This window comes from Schistocerca serialis, chromosome 6 (genome assembly GCF_023864345.2).
Source record: "Schistocerca serialis cubense isolate TAMUIC-IGC-003099 chromosome 6, iqSchSeri2.2, whole genome shotgun sequence".
Classification (NCBI taxonomy): domain Eukaryota; kingdom Metazoa; phylum Arthropoda; class Insecta; order Orthoptera; family Acrididae; genus Schistocerca; species Schistocerca serialis.
The window spans coordinates 25,471,196-25,478,455 of record NC_064643.1 but is presented as its reverse complement, the minus strand read 5'-3'; the positions used below and the strand labels follow the sequence as shown (position 1 = coordinate 25,478,455).

The 7,260-nt window shown below is 43.3% G+C and overlaps 1 protein-coding gene across 1 annotated transcript in view; it reads left to right on the top strand.

Moving 5' to 3' along the window:
* Positions 1–353: 353 nt before the first annotated feature.
* The window catches only part of LOC126484078 (uncharacterized), a 183,239-nt gene continuing 176,332 nt past the window's right edge, over positions 354–7,260 (top strand). Inside the window, exon 1 of the mRNA XM_050107450.1 lies at positions 354–487. The gene's annotated coding sequence lies outside the window, so the exon portion shown is untranslated. The remainder of the gene's footprint in view (positions 488–7,260) is intronic.

Sequence of the window (7,260 nt, the reverse complement as noted above, 5' to 3'; positions counted from 1 at the left end):
TGCTCATAATCTCTTCCTGCATATGGCTGGGAAAGATGTGATACCTCTACTGCTGTGGCTTTCTCCACCAGACATCACGGCGTCTAGAGTATCAGCAACCAAACTGACAGCCTGCAGCCGCGGGTTGTCCGCTTCACAGGCACACCGAAGCACTACACAACCGACGGGCAATATTGATGAACGGCCACAAGAACGACAACAACAACAACAACACAGCAAAGACACCAGCGGCCACCAGGGGCCACTACCGGCCCTCATAAACATAAGGATCCCGGAACTCTTCTCACACGTTAAAACAACTTGATGGAAGATAGTTCCGAGGTACACATCCGCCGAAGCGCTATAAAGGCCGGCGCTCGGCCGCACATCGGCAGGTCATCGACCGCCAGCAGACGTGGATAGCTGCCGCCCCGGCAGCCCGGCTTGGATCTTCTCGCTAATCTCTGGATTAGGCTCGGTATGTCGGAGAAGTCTCTGGCGGAGACTAGTAAGTTTGTTTTCTATATTATTCTTGTATGTAGTTGTGATTCGAAGACGGATCACTGTTTTGTGTGGTGTTATACTTGGAGAATTTGTTTTGGTTAATTGAACAGTCCAGTAAATTGTTTTCGGACTTTGATCGTTACTTTCTTCTGCTTACGCAGACATATCATCTACTATTTTGGTAATTGTCAGTGCTATTTTGTTTGTTTCCATAGTTGTGGAAACTCACGACACAGTGCGACAAACTGTAATAAAACAGTTCACTACTAAAAAAAATGCGGCGAAACATCGACAAAACGTCCGCCATCTTGTCAAATTTTCCGTCAGTCAAAATTTCTCGGAAACATGTCAAACACGAAAATGCTCGACAAACACGTCAAATAGCACCGTACAGGCTCAAATGTTTGGCGAACATAGTGGAGTTTGACAAATTGTGCGATCGTGTACGGGGGTCTTTGCACGGGTCTTGCAATGCTCATTTTTTGGTGTTCTGTGACGCACGCTACCCGGGGAGAGCGACGCGGCAATTCTGCCCGCCATTGCTCCACCGGAGATGCACGTCAAACAGGAAATTTAGTCTTCGTGCGTTTCCAGTTGGTGAAGAGACAAGTGTCGTTGGCTTTCCGATGTTGCATTCGGGGGGTGGTGTCTATTCGACAAGAATAATCATTTCAGTTTGAGTGCACAGAATGTAGAGGTGGATACAAACACAACGAAAATATGCGGGGGGCGCGTTTGAGCGCTCACCGAGAGAAACTTGACGATATCGCCGATATCGCGCAGTGTCTAAAGGCGCGTTCCCAACATTGTTCGTGGCTAGTAATGGACTACCGATGTTCGCAACATGTTCGCAACATAAAATCAGTGTTCCCCGGCTGTGTCGGTTGAGATCAAACAAACGTTGTTGGTGGCCTGCTACCAGTAAATTCCGCTACGCAGCGCTAGTGTTCGTTTGCTCTGAGTGAGTGTTTTGGTGTTTGTTTTGCTGGAGGGTAGTGGTGCGTTTATTTTATGTGCCTTCATTTTTATCTGAAATGGAGTGGTCACGAGACAAAATTTTCCAGCTGCTGTCGCTCTGAGGAGTGCAGCTGAGCTGCGCAGGTTACAAAAATACTGAAATCAAACATGATTCTTTACAAAAGGTTGCTGCGGCGCTTGGAACCTGCAGCAGTGACGTGGACAAAAAAATAAATCTCTCTTGTCTCAGTACCGACGAGAAAAACGAAAAGTAGAGGAAAGTAAAAAATGTGGATGTGGTACTGACACACTTTACGAAACGAAGTGGTTTGGATTTAAATGTTTACGTTTTCTGGATGATATGGAACCATTTGGAACTATTTGAGATATGAGATATGCCTGGCTTTGATAGGAGTCTCCTGATGCCAGAAAACGAAGAGTAACAACAAGTCTTTGGTTCACAGGGATTGCTTTTCTGAAATTTGGGACTTTCTTTGAAACAACTGGTTCTATAATATTCAACAACATTTCAAAATCTGGCGGCGACATCCTACTGAAGTTGCGAAAGCCAGAACCGTCTTCAAATTCAGCTCACAAAGCATGTCATTCCCGCCACGTCTTCTATAGTATGTTTTGTTCCACCGACGACGACTACATCGTTTCTGTTTATTTCGTTAAGTATTATTAATGCAGCACCAAATGTCATTAACTCTTCCTCTTCACTTGACATATAGTATCTCTTGATGTGAATACACAAAGTAACCTGTCAGTTCACCGCAGCAGACTACGCGAATACGTAGAAATGTTGCTGGCTAGTGTAAACGGGAATGCGAACAACGAACTACGTTGCCAACATGTTGAGGGAACAAGTTGCACACGATGTTCCGAACAAAAACATGTTCTGAGCTCAACGTAAACGCGCCTTAAAGCGACAGGGATGTTTCGCGTTTAGCTGTCAAACCTGTGGCAAGAATTTCAGTTGCGAGTTCAATTTTAATCATCAGCGAGCCATCGACTGAGACAAGATCAGTGAAGTGAATATGTCATTACGAACTTGTGCCAATCGTGTTTAAAATAATTGTCCTTTGTAACGAGTGACGTCCAAAGAGCTTCTCTTTTCATGATTTGATTCTCTGTACGTGGCTTACATTCTCCTGTTACAACAGTATCAGGCATTATTATGCATTAAGAGACAAATCCACCATTACATGCGTATTAATTTTGCCAATTTCGTATTACGAACGAAAAGAAAAAATGAACTCTGTTTGTGGTGTAATGAAAAAAAAAATTCATTTCGATGTATCCGTGAAAACACCGTTGAAGTTATGAAATATTTGTACAAAGAAATACGCATAATGCAACATCCAAATCTTCTGTAAGGTTTATTTAACTCAGAACTTGATTAGAAGAAATATTTCTAGTTACATGTCCAGGAAGTATGATGAACTGATTTAGCAGCAAAGACGTAATATTATATTAGTGCTAGTTATTGTTATGACTGAGTGTTCTGAATGATGAGTGAAGCCACAAGTGTGCGTGCGGATGCGCAGCTACTTCCCGCCTTGAGAGGGGGGCTGCGGACAGGTGCGTGAGAGGACAGGGGGGGGGGGGGGGGGAGCGAGCTGCGTGCGGATGGCGCAGCTGCAGGGGGTCACGGGTTCGAATCGCGGTAGTCGAACATTTCGACTCATCGCCGCTGATTCCGCACCAAAGTCCCAATGTAACTAATATGGACAGTTCCTCCTCTTTCCATCCCTCTCTCTCCCCTCCATCTTCAGTTTACACAAAGAAGTAATAAATTTAAATATCACGCATGATGCGGCTGTTTTTCACTCATCTCAGTGTTTATGGCGTTAGTTCCTCATCTGTATGTCATTCAATGGCGTAATTTTGTAGGTACGTTCAGCGACATATGTGGATATTGTCTGCAAAATGTATTGCGAATACCGTTAGCAATAAAGAAGTAATAAATTTAAACGTCATGTGCAATGCGGCAGCTTTTGACGCATTTCGGTGCTTATGATGTCGTACCTCCGGAACTACGATAGGCAGGTGGTTCTTATCCCAATAGCGATCGTTGCCTCCACTGTAAGGGATATGTGTACGAAGTTTGGTTGAAATTGCATCAGTTCCTCTCGGGTGGAAAAGCTCTCAGAACCAACTGCTTTTCGCCAGCACGATAATAAAAACACAAATGTACATGGCATAGACAAAACAATGTGAACACCTGTACTTACTTGGGAATGGTTTATTAATTAGGGGGTTGGACCACCATTCGCCCGTAATAGAGCAGCGATTCTTCTTGGAGTACTGGCATATAATGACTGTATAGTATCCAGTGGAATGTTTCGCCACTCTTCGAACAGAACCTCTTCTAACTCCTGTAGTGAGGAGGGAGGCGGAAATCTGCTCCGGAGTCTGCGCTCCAATACCGCCCACAAGGGTTCCATAATGTTCGAGTCCGGGGACTGCGCTGGCCAGAGTTGACGCTGCCGTTCAGTCGCATGCTGTCCCGGCTGTCTGAATGGGTGCGTTATCGTCCTGAAATGTGACATAATTGTAGGGGAACAACATTTGAGTCGTGGGGTGCGCCTGATCACCTAAAATGTTCAGATAATCGTTGGCGTTTGAGAATAATGATGGGACCAGCAGAATACCACGATATGGCTGCCCACACCGTCACACTTCCACCTGCGTGCTTAAACGTTGGAATCAGGCGATCAGGATTTTAGGCTTCTTTTGGCGTTCTCTAGATGTAAACCGGGCCCGATGTCGGAAATAACGATAACTTCGACTCGTCGGACCATACGATGTTTTTCCACTGATCATTCATCCAGGATTTATGCTCCTGACACCACATTTTACGCTGCTTTGCGTCGGTTGTCGTCACCAGTTGTTTCGGTACAGCAGCTTGTTCTCGGCGAACACTGTCAATAGATACGGAGTCTCGAAGATGGCTATTGAGCTCTGATGTCACTTTAGCCCCCATAGTTTTGTATTGTTTTGACGCAATTCGTGTTAGCGTACGACGATCTCTGTCATTTGGTTTTGATTTGCGCCTACTATTACGTTTACACGATGATGTCTTTCCATATTTTGTGGGGGCTGTCATGACTGTTGAAAAAGTTGCTCCTGAAACATTCAGTAAGTTGGCTGTCTTAGTTACTGATGCCCAAGCTAATCGGGCCCCCACAATCTGCCCTCTCTGTAACTGTGGCATTGCACGTCGACTTCGGCCTCTGAATGCAAATACGAAGTGTGCACTACTCGTAAACAACCTGCACTGGCGCTTCGTCCCAACTGAATACACAGCCCAGCGCGACGCGTGCCTTGCCTGCGTTGTTGACCGTCAAACACAACCACCCCGTTACTACCACTGTTCACGTTATTTTGCCTCTCCCCTGTATGTACAATCAGCCGTTCTCTGTCGGCTCTAACAAGGGGAGGCCACGACGTTTGGAACGCGGATTTACTGCAGACTTCCTACACTGGTAGTAGTACTCCACGAGGACAACAACATGTGTAAGCAGTAGCGCGTACTTCTCAAGCGTTACTGAGAAAATCGCAAGATAATTTCGGTCGTCGAATATATATATCTGTGCGTGGCCATTTTAACCATGAAGCGGCTGCAGCCGAGTAAAGCCGGCACGGTAACGCAGCGTGTTCGGTCAGGGCGTTTAGCAGCCTTCTGTAATAAAAAAACAGAGTAAATCGATCAACGACGAACTTAACGGCTATCTTACGACGTCCGTCCCGAGCTGATGCAACGAACGAAAGCGAAAAAAATTGAGATTAAAAAAAAAAATAAAATAAATAAATAAAAACGCGTTCGGTCAGAGCGTTAGTTACCCTTCACAAAAAAAAAAAAATGAGCGAACGGATCATCGAACAACCTGAACCGGTGTCATCGGGCATCCGCCATGAACAAATTCAACGAACAAAATGTTAAAAAAAAAAAAAAAAAACCGTTTGGCGTTCAAGTCGCTGGATCGAGTTGCGTTCGTCAGTCTTTTTTTTTCTACACTGTCATTTTCTTTATTATTTATATTACAACTGATATAATGGTGAAAGTACGTGTAATCGGATGAAATTTTATTAAATTTACAATGTTATTTGGCAGTCTACTAATTTTTATTATCACAAATAATGTAATATTCATAACTATCGACTAGTAAACGACCAAACGCATAAAGTGGTACTGACAATGTATGCTTGTCCGTTATTTGAGAAATCCCTTATGCCTTGAAGTATCCCGGAACGACTTGTTACCTCCAAGTTTTGACCGGCACAGACGACTTTCGACATTACAAGTTGCAGGATGGTATTTTTCGTAAAAACACGGAAAACATAAAGTTAAACGGCACCAGCTCCATTGAATAAATGCTATGTTTTCGCATACCCAAGGTCTTTTGACGTTTTCTGTGGAAAAACAAACCTCATTAACATTTTCAAAAACCTCTCTTTCGGACGATAGTTCGGAAGCAAACACTGCATAACCAATTATCAGCACCGATTTTTAAGGTAATACTGCGTTAGGCATTATCGAGAAGCAAGTTCTCGTTCTCCTTCGATTAAATACGAACAGTTTTGAAGACACAGACAAGCATACATTTTCAGTATCACTTTATGCATTTGGTCGTTTACTAGTCGATAGTTATGAATATTATATTATTTATGATAATAAATTTGGTGTGTGTACTGTAAGACCTTCGGTACACACACCATCAGATTATTTGACTTGTCACTCTAACGAAGTAGGCGAGTGTCAGCAATATGTCTCGTGGTCTTATCGTGGCGTGTTTATCTTCTGATGTTAGGTGAGACGATAGAAATGCCACTTGCACGCTTAGAGTAGCAGATTGACGGTGACCAACTTTAAACAGAACTTGATTAATTTTCACACACATTTATTAAAATAAGAACAAACATAAACATTATGTAACTTGATTCTTGATGCTATTTACAATTGACAATCTGAAGTTCCTTTTGCCTGGGTACGTTAATCTTATTCTCACATATCTCTGATACTTGACAAAGTGTCTATACATTTATATTATTGACTATGTACAGGAATATGGTAATCTTATTAGGCGCAGACTGAAACTTGACTATAGACTGGTATAGACTAATGTAGACTGGTACAGACAGGTGCAGATAAATGCAGACTGACTAATTGGAGGTCTGTACACCCGTTATAATACCTCATGCGTTCAGGTAATCACTGCGCAAGTGTGATCCGTGAGGAGAAAAGGTCCTACATTAGCAGAAATCTCATTGGCTGCATTACATATTAATACGCGGATTGGCGGAAACAGAATTTGGTCCGTCTCTAAGGCAGCGCCATCTCGTAGTGCGGAGATGGACGAGCACTGCGCCTGCGCTGTTGTGCTTAGCGGGGCGCGCTCTGGTGGGAAAGTTGTGTACGCGCCGACTACACGGAACTATGTATACAACAATAAAAATTAGTAGACTGCCAAATAACACTTTAAATTTAAAAAGTACATCCGATTACACGTATTTTTCCCATTATATCAATTGTAATATAAATAGTAAAGAAAATGACTGTATTGAAAATTAAAAAAAAAAAACAAAGCTGACGAACTGAACTCGATCCAGCGATCCAGCGGCTTGAAAGCCAAATACATATAAAAAAAAATTGTTCTCTATTGTTCGCTGAATTTGTTCAGGACGGACGTCCGATGACACCGGTTCAGTTTGTTCGCTCATCTATTTTATTATAAATGGTAGCTAACGCTCTGACCGAACACGCTGAGCTACCGTGCCGTCACCACTCGGCTGCAGCCGCTTCATGGTTAAAAT